The sequence below is a fragment of the Mobula hypostoma genome, chromosome 10 (genome assembly GCF_963921235.1).
Source record: "Mobula hypostoma chromosome 10, sMobHyp1.1, whole genome shotgun sequence".
Lineage (NCBI taxonomy): Eukaryota > Metazoa > Chordata > Chondrichthyes > Myliobatiformes > Myliobatidae > Mobula > Mobula hypostoma.
In genome coordinates this window covers 70,037,844-70,057,501 of record NC_086106.1, presented here as the reverse complement: position 1 = coordinate 70,057,501, position 19,658 = coordinate 70,037,844, and the positions used below count along the sequence as shown (strand labels likewise).

The following is a 19,658-nucleotide window of genomic DNA, read 5'->3' as shown; positions in this document are numbered from 1 at the left end:
GAATTGTCAAGATAAGTGAAACAGACATTCCGCTGATGGAGGAGATTTCCACCATCAGAGGCTAATGATCTCATTCAAGCTCCAAGAGAGACCTGCAGGTACTGAAATTCCATACTGAGAAGGATGTATGATCCCTGTAGGTATTTAATGGATGTGCAATAACTGTACTGAATTTGTTGTACTTGAACAGCAAGCATAAATGTTTTTTTCGTAATGGTAAAAAATGACAGAAAATTAAGAAAACTTCACATGAATAGAAGTGAATAAGAGCTGAAAATCTAGAAGTGTGATAACTAAAATAAGTACTTTTTGTTAGAATAAAAAAAATCATCAGGATAATCTTCCTTGTCACTGTAGATGGTAATCTGACAAAATGGACATGCACATTTTTCTGATTATTTTGAGTAAAAATCAGATGGCCTCTTTTACCGGCTGAATGATCCACCATCAGATTACCTGCTACCTACCACTGCCCCCTTTTAGAAAGTCCCACCACACCAATATCACCAAACTCTGATTCTGTAGGGATAAAAGGATTTAAGGAGCCATGGTTCGTTCCGATATTAATTTAACTTTAACCAAAACAGACGGAGCATTGTTTCCATTCATTTTCGATCGGAGTCTTGAAAAATGATCCCACTATAGAAATTCATGAATATAATATATCAGTTTTGAAGAAAGTAATGGGAAGCCTCTCCTTTGCAAATTGCAGTATGAGCTGCATAACTTTTTCTATCAATGTGTGGTAGAGAATTATTTGAAAATAACATTATTTCTAAATGTTCACAAATACAAATGCTACATGTTGGGAGGCAATAATTGCATTCTCAGAACTGACACCCCCAAAGAACCCAACTTCTGTTTCTGGTATTACCAAGATCCCAAGAAATCAAATTGAGCATTGCAGCAATAATTGGAATTTTCTTTGTTGGGTAAGCAGCCATGATCCGAAAGGGAGAATACATCTGAATTGATAAAGCATTGGTTCAGAGAAGCAAAGTCAGGTACCAAGTGTAAGAAAGGTGTATGTATAATTTTCTTCATGTCCTTGAAATATGCAAAGTACTTCAATGTAATCACTGTTTTTCTATAGCCTGTATACAGCAATCTGTTTGTACAAAGGGACTTAATATATTCATCTTAATCTTATAATTAGAATAATAGAAACAAATAGTGTAAAGATAACAGATTCTTTGTTGCTGGTTAATTTATATAAATGAACTCTCTATGCACTAAATTAACATAACATCTCAGTACTATGGTAATCACATCCATGAATTTTAACATGTTCACTTGAGGATAAAAAACACAAAACAGTTTCTTGAGTTATATTTCTTGGATTTACAAAAGAATGACTGCTGGTTGTTGGAAGAATTGTCAGTCAAAGAATGTCCCTTGTGAAAGTGAGAATGGCAATGCTCTCAGTCACAGAAGAAGCCAATATCGCTTTCATGCCATCTGTGGGAAGACCTTCAGACAACTTTACAAGTGGCAACATTTGGAAATAACAGGTCCAACACTATAGTATTAAATTAGAAAACTCTGCCAATATGCACTGGTAGCTTTTATACTCACTGGCATTCAGGTATACAGGTATCTTATTATTTGTGAGATTATATTCCATTATTGATTTCCAAAAACATTTTCAGATATTTTTGCTGAGCTACTATAGGAATTCCAGGGATTTTATTCATCTGTCTTTTATACCTATCTTTGCCTTACCCTATGGATTTAATGTGAATATATTTGTTCTTAGGAATTTGTGCCACGACTTTTCACAAGAATGGAAATGGAGAAATGGGAAAGAAAATAATTACAGCAATCTCTTGTTGGACATTACCAGTATTAAAAGAATGATGTCAAACATATATGCATGTTATATGCAAAGATATTAGGACAAACTTCAAAAGGTTAGAAAACATAACCGTTTCTCTGAATGTGCATTATACTGATAGAAATATATAATTAGTTCATATTAAACATGAGTGCTCACTGGGATATGTGACTTCCAGGACTAAATCTCAAATGCTATATAAACTGGCATTAGCATTCCCTTTTTAAGTTTATTGGGTAAACGAATTTCAAGACGTGAAATTTCTCATCTAATAACTTCAAATGATGAAATGCATTTCCTAATTACAAAGAGATTTCACAACAATGCACCTTAGTCTGTTTAAATGTTTAAAGGAACAACTTATTTCCAACAACTTTATCTAAACAGGTTCGGCTGACAGAAATAGAGATATGTCGCTAAATGCTGGCTCGACTATTCAAGTCTCAGTGGAGAAACTGTCATCAAAACGATAATTGTGTTTGACTGCATACAGCCTGCTGAAATTAATGCTTTATTGAGACTGGCAGATTGAGCAGAAGTTAAAACCCTTGGAGGCCTTTTGTACAACAGTTGCACTAAGTATGACATGTACTGTGGCAATTATGAAAATTAGTGCTTAACTTCCAAAGGTCTGGGTTACATCTTACACTCAGTTACATAGCAGAATATCAAAACATATGATTATTTTTTGGGGGAAAAAGCTGCTCTGCAACCTCAGAACGCATTATTTATCAGGTTTTTCAACAATGGCCATGATTTTGTGCTTTATTTGTGGTTTTAATTCCACAAGGTGCAGTGCCATTGAACATAAATGCCATGAGGTGGAAACATGATTCAGATTTATTCTTTTACAAAGTGTTATGTACCCCTAGGGTTCCTTTTTGCTGTGGACTGTCACTTTAGGACACAAGAGAGAACTGAGGCTAACTTTTGGATTTTTCTGCTGAGAGAGAGAGGGGCAGAGTCTGCCTTTCAATTCGTGTTTACACTTTTACAAGGACACTGACTACTGCTGTCAGCTTCTGGGTTGCCATGGAAAGAGAGAAAGAGAGAGAAAGAGAGAGAGAGAGAGAGAGGTGGAGTTATCTGATGGACAATCAATTTTATGGTTTCTCTGCAGCTTGTTTTGAATATACAAGAACATGCAGACACACACAGTTAGAGTCAAGATGGATTCGGTCAATGAAAGACACCAGTGAGTGAGATTCTGGTTTAAACTTTCAGTAGCCCAAAAGGGGTGAGTTGAGATCGATCCTGAGTATTGATAAATGACTCTCACTAGTTTTATGCAAGTAGAACAAGTTTGCAAGAAGAGAAGAGAGGAGAGATAGGTTTGAATCAGAAGAAATCTAGTGACAAAGACGTCACTGTTTGGACTTACTTCTAAGTAGCCCGTAAGGGTGAGTTTGAGTTGCATTCGAATACAAAGGTGTGACTGTCGCAAAGTTAATCCCCCGAGAGTGGGTTCTCTGGTGAGGAGAAAACCTTTGTGAATACCACTTGTGTTACCCTTGTTTTGGTGTGGTAGTTCACTGAAGAAAGGCACCCTGTGGCAAATCACTGTTGGAGTTATTTCGTATGTCATGGATATGGATAAGTGGCTATCACAGTTGTGTTTGGGGTAACCTTGTGTAGAAACTTCCTGTGTGTGATAATCCTTGCCTGGGTTGGTAGTTTTACCACTTGAAGACGGTACCTCAGTGATAGACTACTGTTGGTGATAATCTATACATGGGTTCTGTTTGAGTATCCTGTGGCCACCACTTTGAGATTACTCATAGCTGAATTTGGGTGTGGTACCACTTGTGTTGAAAGGATATTCATTGAAGATCACTGTCAGTGATATTTCGTGTGTGGAGTGGAGCAACTTCGGAGATAAAACCTACTACTATTGTTATCTTGTATTGCTGTCGTGGAATCTGTGGAATATCGACATAATTACATTCTTTGGACATTTACCCTGGATTACAACTATCTCTCTCTCATCACCTATTCCGAGGATGAACTGAACTTTCATACTTTACCATCTCAAGACTCTAAGCCTTGTCCCCCAACCCACCCCCCCCCCACGCCAGCTCAATAGTTTTGGAGTTATATTTGCACACATATATACACGTAACACTGCTAACCTGTTTGATTTATCTGGTTATATATGACTGTATTATGTAATTACTAATAAATGAGCTTTAGTAAATAGCAATACCTGACCCCAGCTGTTCTCCATTTCTGCTGATTCTTTAACCTGTTATGGGGTACATAACAAACGCTGCTTGAGTTTTGTTATTGGCCATTTCATAAGCGATGAGAAAAGTTAAAAACATCCATCACACAATGACAAGTGCATCCATTTAGTTGTTACAGGGCTTTGGATCAATGGTATATACTAGACTACACTGTTAATGGCATAATAAACCATTTATGTGACTTGCATAATTTTCTGGGTAATAATGATTTTGTGCTTGCTTAGAAATCTGGTTTGCAGCAAATGCCCCAGATAGTTTTGTAGTGTGGAAGAGGGGTAGAAAGCGAAGACACAGGAGACTTCAGGTGCTGAAATCTAGAGCAACAAGAAACCTGCTGGAGGAAATCAATGGCTCAAGCTGCATCTGCGGGGGAAGTGTTGTCAGCTCATCAGGTCAAAGCCCTGCATGAGCAATGGGTGTAGAAAGGGAGAGTAGCCTGTTATGTTTTGTAACTTCCAAATATTAAACTAGTTAAAAGGAAGACAAGGGAGTCCAGGAATGTTTAATGAAGCTATATATATATATACACAAGATTACTTAAATATTACTGAAATATATTATACACAACACTCCTCCCTGCTTAGCTATAAACTCCAACTCAATAGGGGGTGCATCTCAATTATATACACAATATTATATAATACAACTACTAAATACGGGCATCCACAGCATAGTAAATTTTAAATTGTCTCAATTTGGCCTAAAGATCTATTCACGGTGGAGACCCACTTACTCTTCTGGGATAACATCTTTTCTGACAAGGGGGGACACTTTGCTTGACCGCTGAGACTTGTGGCTGTGAAAACAATCTCAGGTTCTGAGGCCTCCTTCGCGGTGGTTGTAACAGCTGACTCGGAGACTGCAGGAAGTGGTTCCGACAGCTCTGGGCATCTTTCTTTTTCTTTCTTCCTTTTCTTTTTCTTTCTCACATTCCTTCTTTCTTTCACACCTTCCTCTTTTTCATTTGCATGCTGTTTCTCCAACTTTTCCCTCCTTTTTCTTCTTTTAGTGTAAGCGTCTGTATTATGAGTAAGTCCATTTAATTCACTGGAGTGAGTGAGTGAGGCATCCATTGGTTAGGGTTGACCGTGTATGTTATGTCCAAGCCATCTAGCTCTGCAAGCCTAGACAGTACAAAATGGAGAGCGATCTGTTTCCCATGTAGCATACAACTGATGAGCCCAAAAGAATGGAGGAGATCTATGCAGTTTGGTATCAGCAGCATCACAGGAGTTGCCAGTCAGCGTTGATCTCAACATAGGACTGCCTGAGGGACGCCAGCTTCAGATTTTTCCCTCGGGGTTTACCCCTGAAGTATTACCCATGAATGGATACAGCCGCAGGGAAGCAAAGTTTTGAGATCAGAGTTTTCCGTCTCCTAGATCAGCCGACAAACATGGCTAACGAGCCCCATCTGCCCAAAGTGACTCCTGTTAATGCACCAGTAATGCACCTTTGCCACTTCTCCTGTCAGTACAAACAGTTCCGTAGATCTTTGTAGCTAAGACTCATGTGAAGTCCAGGAGATGGATTTTGTTTTCAAAGGCTACTTGAGGTGCATGTCATTGGGAGAATTTAATAGGTAGTGCAAACCTATCCCCACCACCACTCCAGCTAAAACAACCTTAAGGAACCACAGCAGTATTTTCTTTTTAAACTTTCTATTGCACCCCTTCAAACTGATTCTCCTCTTGGTTTCTGCATCCACAACACTTTCTAACAAATACTTTATTTTTGAATCTCCATTGACAATTACATTGTATAATAACTGAAATCTTAATTTAAATGAAGGGAGCTTAATGTAAATGAACTCTAAGGAGGCAGTGATCATAATATGATTGCATTCATACTGCAATTTGAGAGGAAGAACCATAAGTCACATGTATCAGTATTGCAATGGAGTAAAGGGAGTTAAAGAGACCTGAGAGAAGACCTTGCCCATGTGGATTTGAGGGTGATATTGGTGGGGCTGATGGCAGAGCAGAGATGGCTGAAGTTTCTTGGAATAGCAAACTAGCCAATAATATAAAGCAGGATACTGAATTTTTTTTTCAGTTATATAAAGAGTACCTGAGAGGTGAGGGTTGATATTAGAGCACTGGAAAATTATGCTGGTGAGATAGTAATGGGGTCAAAAAAATAGCAGATGATCTTAATGGGTACTTTGCATCAGCCTTCACTCTGGAAGACACTAGCAGCGTGCCAGAGGTCCGTGAGTGTCAGGGAAGTGTGTAACATTGCTATTACAAAGGAAAAAGTTCTAGGCAAATTCAAAGATCTTAAGGTGGATAAGTCACCTCGACCAAATAGGACTACATCCCAGAGTCCTGTGACAAGTTGCTCAAGAAATAACGGATGCATTGCTCTTGATCTTTCATGAATCACTTGATTCTGGCATGGTCTAGGAGGACTGGAAGATAGCAAATGTATTCCACTCTTTAAGAAGGGATGATGGCAAAAGAAAGGAAGTTATAGGCCAGTTAGCCTTGGAGACTGATGATAAAATAAGTCAATGTCAGCATGGTTTCTGTAAAAGGAATTCTTACATGACAAATCTGTTAGTGTTCTTCGAGGAAGTAACAAGCAGGGTGGACAAAGGAGAGGAAGTGATATCATTTACTTAGATTTTCAGAAGGCATTTGTTAAGGTGCCACGCATGAGGCTGCTTAGTAAGATAAAATCCTATGGCATTACAGGATAGAGACTGGGATGGATAGTGGAATGGCTGACAGGCAGGAAGCAGTGAGTGGGAATGAAAGTGGCCTTCTGATTTGAACATACGTTCCTCTCCTGTACTCTGTACAGTTGGTCTTCAAACACCCTCCACATATCAGTTGTGGACTTGCCCAAAAACAGCTGTTCCCAAATTTCTCTCCCTAGATCCTGCATAAGGCTCTTGTAATTTACTCTACTCCAAGTTAATACACTCCTGCAAGGTCCATACTTATTCTTACATATAGATATTTTTAAACCTAAGGAGTTGTGGTCACTGTGTCCTAACTGCTCACCCACTAAAAGATCAGTCACCTGGCAAATTCTGCCCTTTTGCACTCTGAAAGTCTCAGTTTATATGAGGGAAGTTGATATCCCCCATGACAACTTCCCTATTGCTTTGATACCTTTCCTTAATCTGCCTTCATATCTGTTTCTCAATGACTCGATGGGTATGGCGAGCTTTCTAGTACAATCCCTTCAGACTGATTACGGCCCTCCTATTTTTGAACTCTATCCATATTGACTCATTAGATGAGCCCACCATTATGTCCCCTCAGACTGCAACTATGATATTGTCACGGATTAGTAGTGCAACTTCCCCACCTCCTTTACCTCCCTCTCTATCTTTTTTAAAAGATTGAAACCTTGGGACGTTAAGCATTCTTTCCTGTCCCTCTCTCAGCTAAGTCTCTGTAGTGGCACAACACCAAGGTTCCATGTACTGATCCATGCACTGATTTCATCATCTTTATCCAATATAATCCAAGCATTAAAATATACACACTTCAAACTATCCATCCTTCATATCATTTACTTCGCTAACATAGGCAAGGTAAGAACACATACACTAAATGAGATGTGAGGGTGGAGGAATCAAGGGAACTTAGAGTGCATGAGAACATATTACCACTGGTAACAGGACTCGTAGGAAAGAAATCAAATAGATCACTTACCCTTAAGAGTTAAGGCATTTGATTAATCTTAACTTAAATGGCCAAATGGCTTTTATCCTGTGCCATGTTTTTCTCTAATGCTATAGCCCTCTGAGTTCAAAGGAACCAACTTTTGGAAAAGTGCCCCTGACAACGACACCTGCAAGAAGTGCATCCAGCTGCAGCTCCCAACAAACTGCATTAGGGAACTGGAGCAGGAGCTGGATGACCTCTGGATCATTCGGGAGAATGAGGAGATTACAGATAGTAGCTACAGGGAGGTATTTACACCAAAGGAGCAGAGCAGAGCACAGGAAACTAGGTCACTGTCAGGCGAGGGAAGAGGAAAGGGCAGGTAGAGCAGGGTTCCCCTGTGGCCATTTTCCTCAACAACAAGTATACCGCATTGGATACTGCTGGGGGGGGGATGACTTACCTGGGACAAGCTGCAGTAGCCGGATCTCTGGCACTGAGTCTGGTTCTGCAGTGCAGAAGGGAGGGTGGAAAAAGAGGAGAGTGGTAGTGATAGGGGACTCAGTAGTTAGAGGTGCAGCTAGGAGGTTCTGTGGTCGTGATAGAGAATCTAGGATGGTTTGTTGCCTCCCGGGTGCCAGGGTCAAGGATGTCTCCGATCGCTTGCCTGACATTCTGAAGTGGGAGGGTGATCAGCCAGATGTCGTGGTGCACATCGGTACCAATGACATAGCAAGGAAGAGTGAGGAGGACCTGGAAAGTGAGTATAGAGAGCTTGGTAGGAAGTTGAAAAGCAGGACCTCGAGGGTGGTAATCTCAGGATCGCTACCCGTGCTACGTGCCAGTGAGGGTAAGAATAGGATGCTCTGAAGTGGCTGAGGAACTGGTGTAGGGGGCAGGGTTTCAGATTTCAGGATCATTGGGACCTCTTCTGGGTACACCTGGAACCTGTACAAGAGAGACGGGTTACACTTGAACTACAAGGGGACAAATATCCTTTCAGGGAGGTTTGTTAGCGCTATTGGGGAGGCTTTAAACTAGATTTGCAGGGGGATGGGAACCAGAGTGCCAGAGATGACAGTGGGGCAGCGTGAAAATAAATGATGTTAAAAGTTCAAGCAAATCCGCTAATAGAAAGGTTGTGAGTGATGGTAAAAATCTTCAGAGGTGTATATATTTCAATGCTAGGAGTATTGCGGGGAAGGCAGATGAGTTGAGGGCGTGGAATGACTCATGGAATTATGATGTTATAGCAATTAGTGGAACTTGGCTACAGGAGGGGCAGGACTGGCAACTTAATATTCCAGGGTTCCGATGTTTCAGATGTGATTGAGGCAGAGGAATGAAAGGTGGGGGAGTAGCATTGCTTGTTAGGGAAAATATTACAGCAGTGCTCAGGCAGGACAGATTAGAGGGCTTGTCTACTGAGTCCTTATGGGTGGAGCTGAGAAACAGGAAAGGTATGGCCACATTAGTGGGATTGTATTACAGACCACCCAATAGTCAGCGAGAATTGGAGGAGCAAATCTGCAGAGAGATAGCAGGCAACTGCAGGAAACATAAAGTTGTGGTGGTAGGGGATTTTAATTTTCCACATATTGATTGGGACTCCAATACTGTTAGGGGTCTAGATAGGTTAGAGTTTGTAAAATGTGTTCAGAAAAGTTTTCTAAATCAATATATAGAGGTACCAACTAGAGGGGATACAATATTAGATCTCCTATTAGGAAACGAGTTAGGAAAGGTGATGGAAGTGTGTGTAGGGGAGCACTTTGGTTCCAGTGATCATAACACCATTAGTTTCAACTTGATCATGGATAAAGATAGATCTGGTCCTAGGGTTGAAGTTCTGAACTGGAAGAAGGCCAAATTTGATGATATGAGAAAGGCTCTAAAAAGCGTGGATTAGGACAGGTTGTTCTCTGCAAAGGATGTGATCGGTAAGTGGGAAGCCTTCAAAGGAGAAATTTTGAGAGTGCAGAGCTTGTATGTTCCTGTCAGGATTAAAGGCAAAGTGAATAGGAATAAGGAACCTTGGTTCTCAAGGGATATTGCAACTCTGAGAAAGAAGAAGAGAGAGTTGTATGACATGTAAAGGAAACAGGGAGTAAATAAGGTGCTTGAGGAATAAAAAAAGTGCAAGAAGATACTTAAGAAGGAACTCAGGAGGGCTAACAGAAGACATGAGGTTGCCTCAGCAGTCAAAGTGAAGGATAATCCAAAGAACATACATCAAAGTTGCTGGTGAACGCAGCAGGCCAAGCAGCATCTATAGGAAGAGGCGCAGTCGACGTTTCAGGCCGAGACCCTTCGTCAGGACGAAGGGTCTCGGCCTGAAACGTCGACTGCGCCTCTTCCTATAGATGCTGCTTGGCCTGCTGCGTTCACCAGCAACTTTGATGTATGTTGCTTGAATTTCCAGCATCTGCAGAATTCCTGTTGTTTGCGATAATCCAAAGAGCTTTTACAGGTATATTAAGAGTAAAAGGATTGTAAGGGATAAAATTGGTCCTCTTGAAGATCAGAGTGGTCAGTTAAGTGTGGAAACAAAAGAAATGGGGGAGATCTTAAATGGATTTTTTGCGTCTGTATTTACTAAGGAAACTGGCATGAAGTCTATAGAATTAAGGGAAACAAGTAGTTGGATCATGGAAACTGTACAGATTGAAAAGGAGGAGGTGCTTGCTATCTTGAGGCAAATTACAGTGGATAAATCCCCAGGACCTGACAGGGTATTCCCTCGGACCTTGAAGGAGACTAGTGTTGAAATTGCAGGGGCCTTGGCAGATATATTTAAAATGTTGGTGTCTGCGGGTGACGTGCCGGAGGATTGGAGAATGGCTCATGTTGTTCCATTGTTCAAAAAAAGGATCGAAAAGTAATCCAGGAAATTATGGGCTGGTAAGTTTGACGTCGGTAGTGGGTAAGTTATTGGAGGGAGTACTAAGAGACAGAATCTACAAGCATTTGGATAGACAGGGACTTATAGGGAGAGTCAACATGGCTTTGTGCGTGGTAGGTCGTGTTTGACCAACCTATTGGAATTTTTCGAGGAAGTTACCAGGAAAGTGGATGAAGGGAAGGCACTGGATGTTGTCCACATGGACTTCAGTAAGGCCTTTGACAAGGTCCCGCATGGGAGGTTAGTTAGGAAATTTCAGTCACTAGGTATACATGGAGAGATGGTAAATTGGATTAGACATTGGCTCAATGGAAGAAGCCAAAGAGTGGTAGTAAAGGATTGCTTCTCAGAGTGGAGGCCTGTGACTAGTGGTGTGCCACAGGGATCACTGCTGGGTCCATTGTTATTTGTCATCTATATTAATGATCTGAAAATAATGTGGTAAATTGGATCAGCAAATTTGCTGATGATGCAAAGATTGGAGGTGTAGTGGACAGTGAGGAAGGTTTTCAAAGCTTGCAGAGGGATTTGGAACTGCTGGAAAAATGGGCTGAAAAATGGCAGATGGTGTTTAATACAGACAAGTGTGAGGTATTGCACTTTGGAAGGGCAAACCAAGGTAGAACATACAGGGTTAATGGTAAGGCACTGAGGAGTACAGTAGAACAGAGGGATCTGGGAATACAGATACAAAATTCCCTAAAAGTGGCATCACAGGTAGATAAGGTCATAAAGGGAGCTTTTAGTACATTGGCCTTTATTAATCAAAGTATTGAATATAAGAGCTAGAATGTTATGATGAGATTGTATAAGGCATTGGTGAGGCCGAATCTGGAGTACTGTGTTCAGTTTTGGTCACCAAATTACAGGAAGGATATAAATAAGGTTGAAAGAGTGCAGAGAAGGTTTACAAGGATGTTGCCAGGACTTGAGAAACTCAGTTACAGAGAAAGGTTGAATAGGTTAGGACTTTATTCCCTGGAGCATAGAAGAATGAGGGGAGATTTGATAGAGGTATATAAAATTATGATGGGTATAGATAGAGTGAATGCAAGCAGGGTTTTTCCACTGAGGCAAGGGGAGAAAAAAAACAGAGGACATGGGTTAAGGGTGAGGGGGGAAAAGTTTAAAGGGAACCTTGGGGGGGGCTTCTTCACACAGAGAGTGGTGGGAGTATGGAATGAGCTGCCAGACGAGGAGGTAAATGTGGGTTCTTTTTTAACATTTAAGAATAAATTGGACAGATACATGGATAGGAGGTATATGGAGGGATATGGTCCGTGTGCAGGTCAGTGGGACTAGGCAGAAAATGATTTGACACAGCCAAGAAGGGCCAAAAGGCCTTTTTCTGTGCTGTAGTTTTTCTATGGTTTTTATTAAACGAGAATGAGTTTCAAGCCCATTTTCATTCTTTTGATCTTTAGGTTACTTATTTACTGATAGGTCTAACAAATAAATTAACAACATCATATGTAGGGATTAGATTTATTAAAGATGAAGTGAACAAGCCTCAGAATAGAAGGGCATCACTTTAGAACTGAGGTAAAGAGGTCTTTCTTTAGCTGGAGAGAAATGAATCTATGGAATTCATGTAATGTCATATTGTTATCATATCAGAGGATATGTCTTGCACACAAGTGCCATCACAAAGAAGGGATGCACCACAGTGTCTCCATTAGAAGTTTGTGCAGTTCCAGCATGTCATCTAAAATGTTGACAATCTACCATAGATGCGCAGTAGAGAGCATCTTGACTGGTTGCATCACAGCCTGGTATGTGTGGTAAACCATATATATATATATATATATATATATATATGTTGTAACTGGGTTACCTGTCTGGACACGCCCCTCTGCTGACTGCCCCTGTGGCTCCTCCCACAGAGCCCTGAATAAAGGCCATTGGGCCATGGCTCCTCCTCTCAGTCCAGGGGCAGACACTCAGCATGCTGGAGGTCACATTTTACTGCGAATAAAAGCCTTTCAGTATTTACTCACTTCCAGTCTGCTGGAGTTATTGTTGGTGCATCAGTATGCAAACACCAATTTCCAAGAATGTAAAAGACTAAAAAAGTGATGGTCCAGCCCAGTGTATCACAGGCAAAGGCCTCTCCACCACTGAGCACATGTACAAGGAGCAGTGCCACATGAAAGCAGTATCCGTCATCAAGGACCCCCATCATCCAGGCCATGCTCTCTTCTCACTGCTGCCAATCGGAAGGAGGAACAGATGCCTTACATCCCACACCACTAGGTTCAGTAATAATTACTACCCTATAACTACCAGGCTCCTGAACTAGTGTGAATAACTTTACTCACCTCAACTCTGAACTGATTCAACAAGCTATAGACTCTCTTTCAAGGACTGTACAACTCATGTTCTCAGTGTTATTCATTTTACCTATTTATTTATTTTATTTACACAGTTTATGTTTTTTTGCACATTGGCTGCTTGTCAGATTTGTTTGTGCATAGTTTTTCATTGATACTATTGTATTTTGTTGTTCTACTGTTAATATCTGCAAGAAAATAAATCTTAAGGTAGTATATGGTGATATATACAGTACATACATTATTTCATAATAAAACTACTTTGAATTTTGATTCATTGCCTCAGATGGCTGTGGAGGCCAAGTCATTGTGTATATTTAAAGCAGAATTTGACAGGTACTTAATTAATTAGGGCGTCAAAGGTTTTGAGGAGTCAGGAGGGTGGGGTTAAGAGGGAAAGTAAATCAGTCATGATGTGATAGCAGAGCTGACTCAATGGATTGAATGGATTAATTCTGCTCTGATGACTTTTGGTCTAAAACACCATCCATCATTGGCAGTCCTTCTTAGATGTAGTTTCTGCATCTTATTGAAGAAACACATTGTAGACTGTTAAGTGATCCTTGATAGCCTAATGGGCAAATTTAGATGTTGATGACTCTTGTAAAACATATGCAAGTGTATCATCTCCAGCATTCTTTTTCAGTTTGACTGAAAAACTCATACAGTATGTGAGAGTTAATTGAGGGATAATTGACTGCTCGGATTGTTCTAAGAGCCAGCATAAACTTGGCCTCCTTCTGTGTCATAAGCAAACATAAGAAATACATATGAGCACCAGTAACCAAAAATAAATTTCCTGAACAACTATCTTTAAATTTGCTTGACTATTTAGTATCAAAAAGCAGTTCTTGCTGTACAGCTTACGTACAAAAGAGGAATTCAGTGACCATTGTAACGGATAATTTGTATACTTGGCAGGGGTGTAGATTAATTTGATATTGCATTATAGAATTCAGGAAAGATTGCATTTCAGGTAAGAGAAAACAAGTTCGCTTAAGCAGGTTCTTCATTTCCAATTTGAGTGCAGAAGTTCAGGCAGTACACAAACTGGTCAATAATTAATGTTTTAACAAGCCATTGAATTATGGCAGGACCCTTTTAAATAATGCATCGTGAGGACATGATGCATGAGTAGTCTGTAAAAAAAAAAGCAAAAGTACTATCCAGGCATGAAGTGCTTGCCTGAACCTGACTACACATGATAAGGCTGTTTGTATTAGCACATCAGATGGTTCACAATGTAAGGTATGTCATTCAACTTGAATAGGTCCTCAATTTTCCATCACATTTGACTTTACATTGAAAATACCTCATGCAAAGCATGGATTTTTCATATTATACAAACCATTTTCTGTTTTTTTAACAGGATAGAACATAGAACATGGAACATAGAATAGTACAGCACAGTACAGGCCCTTCGGCCCACAATGTTGTGCCGACCATCAAACCCTGCCTCCCATATACGCCCCCCCCACCTTAAATTCCTCCATATACCTGTTTAGTTGTCTCTTAACTTCACTAGTGTATCTGCCTCCACCACTGACTCAGGCAGTGCATTCCACGCACCAACCACTCTCTGAGTAAAAAAAACCTTCCTCTAATATCCCCCTTGAACTTCCCACCCCTTACCTTAAAGCCATGTCCTCTTGTATTGAGCAGTGGTGCCCTGGGGAAGAGGTGGTGGCTATCCACTCTATCTATTCCTCTTAATATCTTGTACACCTCTATCATGTCTCCTCTCATCCTCCTTCTCTCCAAAGAGTAAAGCCCTAGCTCCCATACTATTACTTATATTTGACTTACATTTTAGAAATGATTTAAAAGAAAAGAGATTTGTGTTATGTGGTACTTTTCCACGTCCCTTTAAAGATATCCCCATGAGTTTTTTTAGTTATTAATTTGATTTTATAGGAAACAGGGCAGAAACTTACATCTGGCAAAATTTGCCAAATAGAAATTTTCAATTAACAAATGCAGCAAACTGCCTAACTGTTAGCACCTATTTAATTCCTATATCTATCAGAAAATCAAAAAAAATCCACAAATGTGAAAGACTAAGTTCTTGCCGCCCCGGCACATTTGATGTTTTCCTGGCTGTGATCTAAAGTTAAGAAGTCCAGTGATAGAGGACAAAATTGCTCTATTCTTCAGCATCTATACAGGTATATCTACAATGGAACAGCAAGCACAGTAATTTGAACAGAAGGAAATGATTGCCATCAGCAATCATAGTATATGGACTTTTCTATTTTGTCAAATCTCTGAAATTTGGTTCAATATTTTTGTAAGTTTAAAACCTATTTCTAAATAATTTAATCTTCAATATGTTTCTATTTTTATTTGATAATTGATTGTTTGAAGAACTTTTGGGGATACTTAGAAATCCTTTTCAGCGTTTAGAGCCAGCAGGATCTGGACACATTATGTTTCATCCATTTTGTGAGTGGGCATGCTCTGACTTACCTGCAGCTGTGTACATACATCTATTGATGCTTCTGGACACATCTTCAGTGATGTTCCTGGAATCATCGGGTGTTTCGGGTCTTTCAACATCATACAACCTCCTCCAGGTGACCCAGCCAGGGCTGATCAGACCCCAGCTTGTGTCCAGATGGCTAGCTACTTATGACTCCATGGCTCCCCTCTTCTGAGCCACAGCCATCTTGAGGCCCTCTCTGCCGCATCGATGGTACTGCGGATGGCTCTCCTCTTCCTCTCTCCCTCGATGCCCAAAATGCTGAAGGCCCTAACTAAAGAACGGGCTACGAATCCCCTACAACCAACCTCGACTGGGAGACACCTCGCTCTCCATCCAGCCTGCTGACAGTTGCTGATCAGTCCTGCGTACTTGGAGAGCTTCTTTTCAAAGGCCTCCTCCAAGCTATCTTCCCATGGGACTGTCAGCTCCAGCAGCACCACTTGCTTAGTAGACTCAGACACTAGGACAATGTCTGGTCGCAGGGTGGTGGCTGCGATATGGTTGGGGAACTTCAGCTGCCCTTCGAGGTCCACCTACAGCTGCCAGTCCCTTGCAGAGGTCAGAATGCCTGCAGATGTTCTTTTGGCAGGTATTGGCTGCTCCCCAGCTCTGACAAAGGCAATGGTCTGCTTGGAGGGTCAGGACCATTTCACCCACTCAACTCCTGCACTGACGGCTTCAGCGATGGTCTTCAGGACCTGATCATGCCTCCACCTGTACCGTCCCTCACCAAGTGCCCTTGCACAGCCGCTGAGGATGTGCTCCAGAGTCCCTCGCTTGGAGCACAGTGGGCACACAGATGACTTTGCCTTGCCCCATGTGTGCAGGTTTGATGGGCTTGGAAGCACATCGTACACTGCCTGGATGAGAAATTGGATACGGTGTGGTTCGGCTTTCCAAAGATCAGCCCAGGTCACTTTTCTCTCAATCGCATTCTCCCATCTTGTCCAAGCTCCCTGTTGCTTCATTCCCAACCGCCTTGCAGGCTCTCATCTCCTCCACTACTGCTCTCACCTCCTCCTGAACTAGACGACGCCTTTCCTTCCCTCTGGTGTCCATTTGGGGAGTTGGAAAGGATCCTAGCCCAGCCCGGTCTCGTGTGACCACTCCCACCAGCCTCCTGTGATGCAGCCTCGCCTCTGCCTCCTGAACAGCTTCCTCTGCCCTCCACTTCCTGCCAGTACTTACTTGGATCCCTGCTCTAGCCACCTTTGGGTCACTTGAGTCCCTATACTGTAGCACTTCTCTGGCTCTTGTTACATTGAATTCTTCCTCCAAGGATTTGAAGGGCAGTTGCAGTTTGTTGTGGTGTCCATAGAGTGCGATGCTGCTCAGGCTCTTTGGCAGCCCCAGCCATCTCCTGAGGAGGTTGCTAACCCTCCTCTCTAAGGTTTCAACTGTCGAGATCGGAACTGCATAGATGAGGGGCCACAGGATTCTGGGCAGAATGCCATGTTGATACACCCAGGCTTTAAACTTCCCAGGTAGGCCAGACTTGTCCACAGATTTCAGTCAGCCATCCAACTCGGTGCAGGTTGCCTGAATAGATGTTGTGTCCCTTAAAGAGCTGTCAAAAACTTTGCCTAAGCTCTTTATTGGCTTTTCTGTGACGGTTGGGATGGCTGTGCCTGTGATGCTGAACCGGAACTTGTTCTCCACCTTCCCTTTCCTCAGCGCCATCGATCTTGATTTGGCAGGTTTGAAACGCATCCGGGCCCACCCCACCAGCTTTTCGAGCCGTTGCAGAATCCTCCGGCAGCCTGGGACTGATCCTGTGGTGATTGAGGTCATCCATGAATGCCCTGATAGGTGGTTGCCGTTGAGCGGAATGCATTCTGGGCCCTCTGCACTCTGGTTCAGCAGACCTAGTGAGCATGTTCGTGGCTAGGGAGAACAGTGTCACTGAGATAGTGCACCCTGTGATGACGCCGATCTCCACCTTGTGCCAGGTTGATGTAATTGCTCCTGAAGAGACCCTCATCCTGAAGTTGCTGTAATAATCAGCGATAAAGTCTCTGATTCTGCTGGGGACGTGATATTTGGTCAGTGTGACCTGCACCAGCTTGTGCGGAATGGAGCCATATGCATTCGCCAGGTCGAGCCACAACACTGACAGGTTGCCCTTGTTCTCTCTGGCCTCCCTGATGAGCTGTGTCACCACACCGATGTGCTCCACACAGCCCGGCATCCCTGAAACGCCACCCTTCTGGACTGATGTATCAATATAGGTGTTCTTTGCTAGGTAGGTGCACAGCTGGTTAGAAACTGCACTGAAGAAGATCTTCGCCTCGACACACAGCAGGGAGATGATGCGGAACTGATCTATCTGGGTGGCATTTTCCTCCTTCGGGATCCACACCCCTTTAGCCACTCTCCACTGCTCTGGGATCTTCCCCCTTCTCCAGAAGATTCTCAGGATCTTCCACAGACGCAGCAGGAGTTTGGGGCTGTTCTTGTACACTTTGTACGAGGTGTTGCTTGGTCCTGGAGCCGAGCTTGCCCTTGCTTTGCGGACGACCTCTCTGACTTCCTTTAGCTGCAGCTCTGACACGTCGAACTGCACATCCGGTTCAGGTGGGTCTATTAGGATGTCGCACTCTCCCAACTCCTGCTCTCTTTCAGGATCATTATATATCTTCTTCAGATGTTGGTCTATGTCTTCCTGCGAACAGGCCAGTTTCCCACTGCGCTTCTCCCCGAGCAACTCCTTGGTGAACTTGAAGGGGTTGGTGATAAAGGCAGCACATTTTCGGGCCCTTTCACGACGCCGCCTCCGATGCCACTCTGCCCGGTGGAGGACCCTGATCTTCTCTCGTAGTATGCACATCAGCTGGGCCAAGCCAATGCACTCCTCTTCTCCTGCCTCCTTGTATTGGGACTTCAGCGCTTTCATCTCCTGCCTGATGTTGTGGATCCTCAATGCTCTTTGGTTCTTCGAGTAAGATGTTTTGGAGCCTTCCTTCTCCTCTTCGCCAAACCGTTCAGCTGCGATACTGACAATAATTGTAGTCATGGCTTGCAGCTTCCTATCAACCCCTCCCTTCGCCGTTGCTTCCAGAATCTGGTTAACATCTTCATCAAACTGCTTCCACAGTGAAGTCATGTTAGCTGCAGGCCATTTGATCCGCCTCCTGTTAGACTTCATGTTCGAGGGATTAGGTTGCAGCACTTGGAGGTTCCGGGCACTATGGGGTGACTCCGGGCCTGGCCCCTCCTTCGTCTCACCAGGTTGGACACCTGCACGTTGTGCTGCTCCTGCTCCCGCCAAACACTTCATCCTCGCTTGGTGGATCTTCAAACCGCGATCGTTCTTGCAGATTTTGCCACATGCACACTGCTTCCTCATCGTCGCACAACAATGCATGATGAACAAAACTCTGCTGCTGACAAGGAGTTCCTTGCAAATCAACTCTGGAGCATTTGCTAAAGGAAAATAATTTTTTCCTTATGTAATTGGCATTTAGAAAAGAGTATTTTCTGGCCCAATTTTCTCATGTTCAGCTGAAGATTAAGTGATGTGATATTTACCAATGTGCTGATGTTCAACAGTGTTAATTAATAAATTGGAGTATGACATGGAAAGCAAGTTAATTTGGTGTACAGAATCTGGCACCTAAACAAATGTTCTCACGTTACTACTCCCCTGAAGATTTTACTTATCATTACCATTCAAAAGATGGTTCAACTGTTTTGTTTCCTAGCACTTTCTTCCTGCTTTGTTTTTAGCTGGTTCCCTTAATGCAAATGCTACTATTATATTTAATAGTCAACGATTCATATTTTACTTGTGTTTTCCATTCTAAATTACTATTCCTGCGTTTGCATCATACTGTGGATGTATTGTGTCTAAACAATGCTCCCAGGGTTATAATCATTGTTGTTGTTCAGAAGTTAGTTGCTGCTGCTAATTTGGACACATCCTTAACTAAAACAACCCGGAGAAGTGCCTCTTTGTGTGTTTTGGTTTGAAGAAACCTACCAGCCTCTGTTTCTTTATTCTGCAACAATAACAACATACCTTTTCCTTCTCAACTTGTGATTAAAGGCAGCAAGGAATGCACTCACTCATATCACACTGGAGGAACTCAGCAGGTTGGGCAGCATCAGTCAACGTTTCAGACCGGAAACCTTCGTCAGGACTGAAGGGGGAAGGGGCAGAGGCCCTGTAAAGAAGGTTGGGGGACGGTGGGAAGGAGAACGCTGGTAGGTTCCAGGTGAAAAACCAGTAAGGGGAAAGATAAAGGGTA

At 42.4% G+C, this 19,658-nt stretch overlaps 1 pseudogene; it reads right to left on the bottom strand.

Moving 5' to 3' along the window:
• Positions 1–15,511: 15,511 nt before the first annotated feature.
• LOC134353328 (uncharacterized) lies at positions 15,512–18,733 on the bottom strand (annotated as a pseudogene).
• Positions 18,734–19,658: the final 925 nt, after the last annotated feature.